We start from the raw sequence: 9481 nt of genomic DNA, 5'->3' as shown, positions 1-9481 counted from the left end.
GGTACGTTTTGTAACTCCTTTTCCATTTGGCCAATTCTACTTTGTAAGGAGTTGGTTTTTTCAGTGGTTATTTTTTCAACATTTTTCCATTATGTTTTTTTTAGATTCTTTACTACTTTTTGTAAATCTTGAAGAATTTTGTTATAATGTGTCTGATTCCATAAGGAAAACCTGGAAATTTCAGGGTGTTTTTTAAATTATTTTCTCCTATTCCTCATTGTCTCACTCTTTACCATAAGATTTTGGTGTCCTAGGGGCAGAGCCAAGATGGCGGAGTAGAAAGATGCACATACATATAGCTCTGAACTCACAACTCACAGAACGGCTAGGGGAGACCAACTCACGGTGAATTCTGCACCCAGAGGCCACGGAACATTGGAGTGAGGGAGATTTCTGTTCCGGAGAGACCTGCAAACCTCTCGCGGGGGGTCCTTCGCGCTGCGGACTGGGCGCCGGGACTGGGAGCTGAGTGCAGCCCTGCAGGGGCCGCGACACCATGAGGAAAAGATCCGAGCGGGCTACGGAGAAGGGATATCCTGTGGCCACGCGGGTCCCTCCACCCACAGAGGGACCTGCAAACCTCTCGCAAAAGGTCCGTCTCGCTGCAGACACGGAGCCCAGTCCAGACCTGCGGCAGCCGGGGCTCCGAGAGGTACAGATCCGAGCAGGCTTCAGAGAGGGGATCTCCAGCGGCAGCACAAGCCCCCCCCCCCCCAGGTGATGAGGGTCGGTGAGAGAGTGTCTTTGGCGGGTCGAGAGGGGAGTGGGGTGCCCCCATGGCTTGGGCCCCCCTGGGAGATAGAAGCTGAGAGGCGGCTGCAGACAGGGGCTCCCCAAGCGGGCGGGAGCCTGGATCCATTGTGGAAGGTCTGTGCATAAACCCCCTGAGGGAACAGAGCCTGAGAGGCGGCCCTGCCCTGACCTGACCATCTGAACTTAATTCTCACACTGAATAGCAGCCCTGCCCCCTCCAAAAGCCCTAAGGTGGGAAGCAGCATTTGAATCTCAGTCCCCAAACGCTGGCTGGGAGGACCAGGAGGCGAGGTGGGTGTGAGGAGAATATTCAAAGGTCAAGCCACTGGCTGGGGAGAATGCCCAGAAAAGGGAAAAGAAATAAAACTATTGAAGGGTACTTTCTTGGAGAAAAGACACTTCCTCCCTTCCTTTCTGATGAGGAAGAACAATGCTTACCATCAGGCAAAGACACAGAAATCAAGGATTCTGTGTCCCAGCCCACCCAATGGGCTCAGGCCATGGAAGAGCTCAAAAAGAATTTTGAAAATCAAGTTAGAGAGGTGGAGGAAAAACTAGGAAGAGAAATGAGAGGGATGAAAGAGAAGCATGAAAAGCAGATCAGCTCCCTGCTAAAGAAGAACAAAAAAATGTTGAAGAAATTAACACCTTGAAAACTAGCCTAACTCAATTTGCAAAAGAGGTTCAAAAGGCCAATGAGGAGAATGCTTTCAAAAGCAGAATTAGCCAAATGGAAAAGGAGATTCAAAAGCTCACTGAAGAAAATAGATCTTTCAAAACTGGAATGGCACAGATGGATGCTAAGGACTTTATGAGAAAGACAGATATCACAGAACATAGCGTGAAGATTCGAAAAATGGAAGATAATGTGAAATATCTTATTGGAAAAATAACTGACCTGGAAAATAGAATCAGGAGAGACAATGTAAAAATTCTGGGACTACCTGAAAACCATGATCAAAAGAAGAGCCTAGACATCATCTTCCATGAAATTATCAAGGAAAACTACCCTGAGATTCTAGAACCAGAGGGCAAAATAAATATTCAAGGAATCTGCAGAACACCGCATGAAAGAGATCCAAAAAGAGAAACTCCTAGGAGCATTGTGGCCAAATTCCAGAATTCCCAGGTGAAAGAGAAAATATTGCAAGCAGCTAGAAAGAAACAATTCAAGTATTGTGGAAATACAATCAGGATAACACAAGATCTAGCACCCTCTACATTAAGGGATTGAAGGGAATGGAATAGGATATTCCAGAAGTCAAAGGAACTAGGACTAAAACCAAGAATCACCTACCCAGCAAAACTGAGTATAGTACTTCAGGAGAAAAAAATGGTCTTTCAATGAAATAGAGGATTTTCAAATTTTCTTGATGAAAAGACCAGAGCTGAAAAGAAAATTTGACTTTCTAACACAAGAATGAAGAGAACCATGAAAAGGTGAACAGCAAAGAGAAGTCATAAGGGACTTACTAAAGTTGAACTGTTTACATTCTTACATGGAAAGACAATATTTGTAACTCTTGAAACATTTCAGTATCTGGGTACTGGGTGGGAGTGCACACATGCACACACGCACACATACATAGAGACAGAGTGCACAGAGGGAACTGAAGAGGATGGGATCATATCTCAAAAAAAAATGAAATCAAGCAGTGAGAGAGAAATATTGGGAGGAGAAAGGGAGAAGTTGAATGGGGCAAATTATCTCTCATAAAAGAGACAAGCTAAAGACTTATTAGTGGAGGGATAAAGAGGGGAGGCAAGAGAAAAACATGAGGTCTACTCTCATCACATTCCACCAAAGGAAAGAATAAAATGCACACTCATTTTGATAGGAAAACTTATCTCATAATACAGGAGAGTGGGGGACAAGGACACAAGCAGGGTGGGGGGGAGGATAGAGGGGAGGGCATGGGGAGGAGAATGCAATCCGAGGTCGACACTCATGGGGAGGGAAAGGATCATAAGAGAATAGAAGTAATGGGGGACAGGATAGGATGGAGGGAAATATAGTTAGTCCTATACAATACAACTAGTATGGAAATCATTTGCAAAACTACACAGATTTGGCCTGTATTGAATTGCTTGTCTTCCATGGGGAAGGGGTGGAGAGGGAGGGAGCTAAAGAAGTTGGAACTCAAAGTGTTAGGATCAAATGCAATGTTCTTACCACTGGGAAATAAGAAATACAGGTTAAGGGGTCAAGAAAGCTATCTGGCCCTACAGGACAAAAGAGAAGATGGAGACAAGGGCAGGGAGGGAGGATAGAGGGGAGAGCATATTGGTCACAGGGGCAATTAGAATACGTGGGTTTGGGGGGGGGGATAAAAGGGGAGAAAATTTGTAACCCAAAATTTTGTGAAAATAAATGTTAAAAGTTAAATAAAAAAAAAAAGATTTTGGTTTCCTAGAGGGTTGGATCTTCATGCATCTCAATCTTCTCCTATACTGGGCAATTCATGGATCACCAGCCTTGGATTCTACCTAAAGTGACTAATGCATGGACAAAATTGTCCTCAGCTTGATGCTGAACTGTTTACCTCAGTCTTAGAAAAATGCCACTCATCTCTCCCATCACCCTGCATGCATAGTTAATGTTTCCTGTGTTTTGTCCCTCTCCCCATGTTTTCTAGGTCTCTGGCCCAGCACCAACAGTTGGAAAGCCATAGCACTGGTATTAATTTCTGTAATTTAGTTCTCCAAGACTCTAGGAGTAGGTATGGGTGGGATGTAGCATTTAGCCCTACTTCAAGCCAAGCCAAGTTCTTGCCCGTTTCACTTTGCCTCTGCTTTGGAAGTGTAGCACAGAATGCTGCCTCCTAGCAAGTCTCTCCTGGAATGGTGGAGTGGTACTCACTTTGTAGCCCCAACAATCCTCTGCTTCTGGACAACAGTCTTCAGTGGTATGAGCATATTTCCATAGCCTGGAGGTGGAATATCCACAGCATGGTAGAGAGGGATGGGCAATCAAGGTGTGTGTTTGGATTTTATTGCAAACTACTGTGTGAAAGCTTTCAATCAGATCCTTGGGTTGGCTAAGTGCATCTTTGCTGCCTTAGTATTGGAGGTGGGGAAGGGATATTGAGTGAGCTGAAGTTTGAAGTCAGTTCATAGTTTGTTTGGCTTCTTTAACATTTAGGGTGTCAATTATCCTAAGTCAAAAAGACAACTGAAGCTGCCTTATCTTTGGCCCATAATTTCCATTTTAGAGAAGTAGGTTGGGGGGGTGAGTATTAGAGAAAATGTTGAGTCCTCTGTCTTGTTGATCACGTGATACATGCAATTATATCCTGATTGTTCCTGCTGTTTTCTTCTAGTTATTAAAGATGATTGTCATTCTTTTTTTTTTTGCTTAGGTTAAAAAGTGGGAACCTATCATCTAGGCAATGGATAATCAGATCTTCTTACAGTAAAGTAAAAAAAAATATGATTGTGAGGAATACAGAGAACCTTGACAAGATTTACACAATCTAATATCTGAAAAGAGACAATCCTAGGACTATTGCAGCCAAATTCCAGGGTTCCCAGGTCAAGGAGAAAATATTGCAAGCAGCTAGAAGGAAACAATTCGAGTTTTGTGGAAATACAAAGAGGATAACGCAGGAAAGAACAAGAATCTAAAGAGGTGTCTTAGATTGTCTTTTAGGCAACTGGGGGAGTGGCTGCACCAATTGTGGCAAAGGAAAATTATGGAATGATATTGCACCATATAGAGAAGCGGATCTCAGAGAATCCTGGGTAATATGAACTGTTGCAGAGTGAAGGAAGCCAATGCAGGAGAATAACTTCTATGAGGAAAACAATATTGCAAACAAAAACAACTTCAGAAATCTCAAGATTCTGAACAATGCAATGGCTGATCTAGTCTTCAGTGGACCTCTAAAGAAGTGTGGTAGCCAAGTTTTAAATGAGAGACGACAGCCATTTTTTTTTGACATGGCTACCATCGTGATTCATTTTCCTTAACTTTATTTCATAAGAAGTCTTTTTTATAATTGGAGGGTTGGTTGGGGTAGAGGCATGGGTAACCATAATAATAATAATTCCAAAAAAAAGAGGACATTAATGCATTCCATTTAAATTTAAATGCAGAGACCGGTGCAGAGTACACACCCCAGGTTAGTCACTGTGGAGAGAAGAGGAGATATGCAAGAGATGGTATAATGGTGGAAAACATGGGGCTTGACATCAGACTGGATACATGGTGTGAGTTTAAGGGATGAGTGGAAGGCAGTAGTGAGGGGGTGAGCATCAGTGGCTTCCACCTTTTCCTTCCCACACTTCATTTCCTTTCACGTACTCTAGGAGCCTTGTACACTGGCTGAGTTTTTGTCCTTGTACACAATAGCCTTCAATGCCATGCCTCTGCGGTGGCACTGCCTCATGCCTGGAATGGCTCCTTTCTTCAGGTCTGCCTCTCAGGTTGCCTGGTTTCTTTAAAACTCATCTCAAATCCCACCTAGGGCAGAGGACTTTTCCAAGTCCTCACAACTACTAGTGATTTCCCCTTGGAGAAAATTAACGCCCCCCCCCCCCTTCTACTCTGTGTGTACCTTGTGAGTTTTTGATTTTAGAAGGTTGCACTTGGCTTGCACAACTCTAGGCCCTAATGGAAAACCACAATAGTCATCATGGCTCCTCAGTGATGGGAATGTAAAGAAAATGTACTAAAAAACAAGAAAACTGGGGAATGAGGGAGAATAGAGAACATGGAAGAAGACAGAAAAGGAGAGAATTCCTTTGGGAAAACTGCCCAAACTCTCAGTTCCCAAGGACAGGGACATGGAGTGTTGGCTCTGTGGCTTTCTCCATGGGTTTCAATTTCTTCTTATTCAAGATTCTTATGATCATCTGAGCATAGGTTACTTCCTGGGGTCTTCAACCATGAGGACCTGAAGGAAAAATACAAGAGTGAGGACACAGTGAGTGCCTTTGGAGCAGGAGTTCTTAATCTGTTGGTGTGTCATGAGTGTTTTGACAGCCTGTCTGGTGAAAACTATGGATGTCTTCTCAGAATCGTTCCTTTAATTACTGAATTAATGAAATGAACTCCATAGGATTAAAAGGAAATAAATGATAATGAAATACAATTATTGAGATATTTAACAAATTAATTTTTGTTATATTAAGTTAAGGGATCCAAAATTAAAAAGCCCCACATTGAATGACTAGAAGAAAAATTGGTAAGGGATTAAGAAGTCGTCCAACCCTGGGCCTAGAGCCTGTCAGGAATGATTGGGGTCAAGGATGAAGAGGCTTTTCCAGGTGGAGGGAAGGATGGGCAGACTCACCAATGTTTCTCCTGATCTCTCCTTGACCGCTTCTGTATCTGAGGTGGAGGGAAATTTCATTTTTCCAACAGTCCCAAGATCAGGACCCCCTTCCACAATCCAAATCCCCTGGCCCATTAACATATCCCTTCCTTCCCAGATAGCTTACACAGGTTCTCCACTCTGAGGGCTTCAGGCTGATGGGGCAGGCAGGTACTCCAACAAAGACAAGGACAACAAAGACACCAGTTGATAGACGGTGGAAATAAGACCGGAGGAGGGAGTTCAGCCTGTGAGGTTCTGTAATCAGCCCCTCCTCACTAAGGATTCTGTCCATGAACAGGGTCCAGATTACTTGGCAAGGAAGGAGCAGGGGACTATGGAAGAGGAGCTAAGTCACCTTACCTCTTTGGGCTGTCTTCTTGAAAAGACCCTGTGGAGAGAGATATTGGAAGGAAAGAAACATGGTCAGGAAAGGTCTCAAAGGAGGAAATAGAGGTCACAATTCTTACCCATTTCTATTGTTAAAGAAACTAAGGTGTACAACTGTGTCTCACCCATAGGGATGGATCCTTGGCAGAGGTCTGTCAACAAGAGAAGGCAGAGAAGGAGGAGGAGGAGGAGGAAGGAAGGAAGGAAGGAAATACAGTTGAGGGTGATGGTGAGGGTGTTACTGGGCTCTGAATTTATAATGGTGGAGAGAGAAAAGTCTTCATAAATCACTGTCCTTAGGAGACCCTGACCTTGCCCCAGAAATTGTCCTCATACTTTCTCCCCTTATATCCTTCTAGAAACACCCATCACCATCAGCATCCAACTGTTTGGCAAAAATGCTGCTCAGAGTGGGCTTATCCCTTGGAATTAGGTTGAGAAACCCGAAATCAGGATAGAAATATATGGTTCCCAGGGAAGTGTGAGGGGGGAAGTCTCATATAGCAACTCACAGCCAAGGTCTCTATGAGCCTGGAATTCAGGAAAATTTCAAAGTTACTGTCATCTCTTACATTGTATCTCTTGGCTACAGCCAAAGCCTTTATTTCATTTTCTTGTAATGGGGAGGGAGGGAGTGGTCAATGGCACCTCCTGTGGGTCCCTTGGGTTTTTTCCTCTCACCTTTCACTATAAGCTGCAAGGGGTCACTGTGTTGTATCCAAAGACTTCCATTGGTGTTGAGTTGGTAGCTGCGGCTGTAATTGCCAGAGTCCTCAGAGGTCACATGACTGAGGGTGAACTTTGCCCCATCTTGAGTGTTATCCATGGTTGGCAGGTTTTTGTCATCTCTGTCTTTATACAGAACAAAGGTACTACTCCACGAGGGCCCTCGACACAGGAGGGTCACATTGGCTCCTGACACCGTCTGAGGCCAGGCTGAGAGGAAAGGCTTGGGGAGTGCATCTGGAATTGCAAAGAGATGCCAGAGATCCTCAAGAGCCCTGTACAGTCATAATGTGGGTGTGGGGAAAGCAAGAGCTGAGAGGTCCCTGAAAAACTCCCTGACCATCAGCTCTCACTGTCTTTGGCTCTTTGGTCATTCCTTGCTCAAAGGCCCTTCCCTGGAGAAGCATGGATGCTAAACCTCAGATGTTCTCTGAGCCCACCTGGAAATGAGGAGGCGTTTCTTCCTTCCATCATTATCCCTTCAGTTTCTAGTAGCACCTGAGCTGATCCATCCTTCCAACTTTGTTCTCCCCTTCCATAGGGACCTTCAGCCCTTGTCTCAGCCTCCACCTCATGATATCAAAGAGACCAGAATATTCCCCCTCTGAATTCCTGGTCCCCCAAACAAGCTCGAGTCCCAAACCTCTATATTATGCCTTTTGAACCTGAAGACAACCTCATGTGTCACCCAGATCTCTAGGACCTCACTGGGCTCAGACACCTGGTATAGATCCATCATTTCCTGGGAGAGACAGCTGGAGTTGCCAGCATCCTGGACCCTCACATAGAGGAGGGGAAAGTCAGCTGACATCCCAGCTGGGCTCTGGCTCTGCAAGGCCTGAGGGGTCTCCAGCTTCAGCAGAGTGAATGTCACCCTCCAAAGGAATATCTGAGGGGGCTGTTGGCACTGGAAAGTCACATGCATCCCGGGCTCCACCACAAGGCCTGGGAGAGCTGAGAGGGAAGGCTTGGGGAGAGATCCTGTGAGAGAAGAACATAGTGTTGGGAGTTAGGACAACTGAGTCAAGTTTCTGCTCTGCCTCTGAGTGACCATGGGCCATTCACTTGCCCTGTCTGAGTCTCATTTTGGTTGTTCAGTTGTTTTTCTGCCATTTCTGATTCTTCATGTTTCCTTTAAGGGTCTTCTTAGCAAAGATACTGAAGATGTTTGCCTTTTCCTTTTCCAGCTCATTTTACACATGAGGAAACTGAGGGAAATAGGGCAAGTGACTTGACCAGAGTCACCCAACTGATAAGTGTCTGAGGAAAGATTTGAACTCAGGAAGAAAAGACTTCCTAATTCCAAGCCTAGTCTTCTACCCACTGAGCCATCTAGCTGTCCATGAGACTCAGTTATCACTTCTGTAAATGAGCGGTTTGACCATAAGATAACTAATACATTTCTAGCTATAGACTTCACTTAGCCCATGGTCTGGGGCCTGTGATGACTCATGAGAGGGAAGACCATGAACCCTCACTTTTCCCCTGCGTATCACAGACAGGTCCAGCGCTCAGCCTAAAACAGACTCAACTCATGTCCATGAGGGAGAAGGCTCAGGCTCATTTCCATGCTCAGTCACTCACTTAGGTGACTTTGGACAAGTTCTTTCTCTCTGGGTTTCGCTTTCCTCATTGTTAAGGAGAAGGTTTGGCCTCAAGCATCTCCAAGGCCCCTTTCAACTCTGGGTCTCTGTGACTCTTCTCCCAACACCCAACTCAGTCCCCATCATCACCTTTCTTCCCCAGATTCTAGATCACAAGAGAAATGCTTCATGTCTTCCAAAGCCCCTGAGTCCTGCTAGGTTTCAGGGAAGAGCTGGCAGTGTAGATACCAGGCCTTGTCTCTGTGAGGACCCTCTATGGGCAGAGAGCAGAGGGGTCACATTCAGAGTTATTCTGGGACTCACCCCCCCACATACACGTGATACCATCAGCTCCAGGGCCTCACTCAGCTCTGATCCAGTGCTGTGCTTTCCCTGCAAGCACAGCTGTAGCTCCCAGTGTCCTTGGGTCTCACAGATGGGAGGAGGTAGCTAGTCCAGAGATCTGTTAAGATCTACTGTTGTAAGGTCTCCTGAGTCCCAGCCTTCCCCAAAGTGAAAGTCACTTCTTCAAGTGAGGACAGCTTGGTCCTTAAGCACCAGAGAGTGATGTTGATCCCTGGGTCAACCACAAGGCCAGGTTGGACCCACAGAGTGGGTTTGGGGAGTAGTCCTGAAAGAAAAGAGAAACACTAAATTTCAGGTTGAGATGACACTTCAAGGCCCCCTATCTCTTTCATGAGAGAGGAAATAGCT

The 9481-nt window shown here is 45.2% G+C and overlaps 1 long non-coding RNA gene across 1 annotated transcript; it reads right to left on the bottom strand.

Moving 5' to 3' along the window:
• Positions 1 to 5290: 5290 nt before the first annotated feature.
• LOC140503495 (uncharacterized) lies at positions 5291 to 7741 on the bottom strand. Its single transcript, XR_011966806.1, has 4 exons — positions 7140 to 7741; positions 6196 to 6459; positions 6048 to 6085; positions 5291 to 5648 (listed from the first exon to the last, which is right to left on the bottom strand). It is a non-coding gene; the product is annotated as an uncharacterized lncRNA (long non-coding RNA).
• Positions 7742 to 9481: the final 1740 nt, after the last annotated feature.

The sequence above is a fragment of the Notamacropus eugenii genome, chromosome 5 (assembly GCF_028372415.1).
Source record: "Notamacropus eugenii isolate mMacEug1 chromosome 5, mMacEug1.pri_v2, whole genome shotgun sequence".
NCBI classification, from domain to species: domain Eukaryota; kingdom Metazoa; phylum Chordata; class Mammalia; order Diprotodontia; family Macropodidae; genus Notamacropus; species Notamacropus eugenii.
This window is presented reverse-complemented; position numbering and strand designations above follow the sequence as displayed.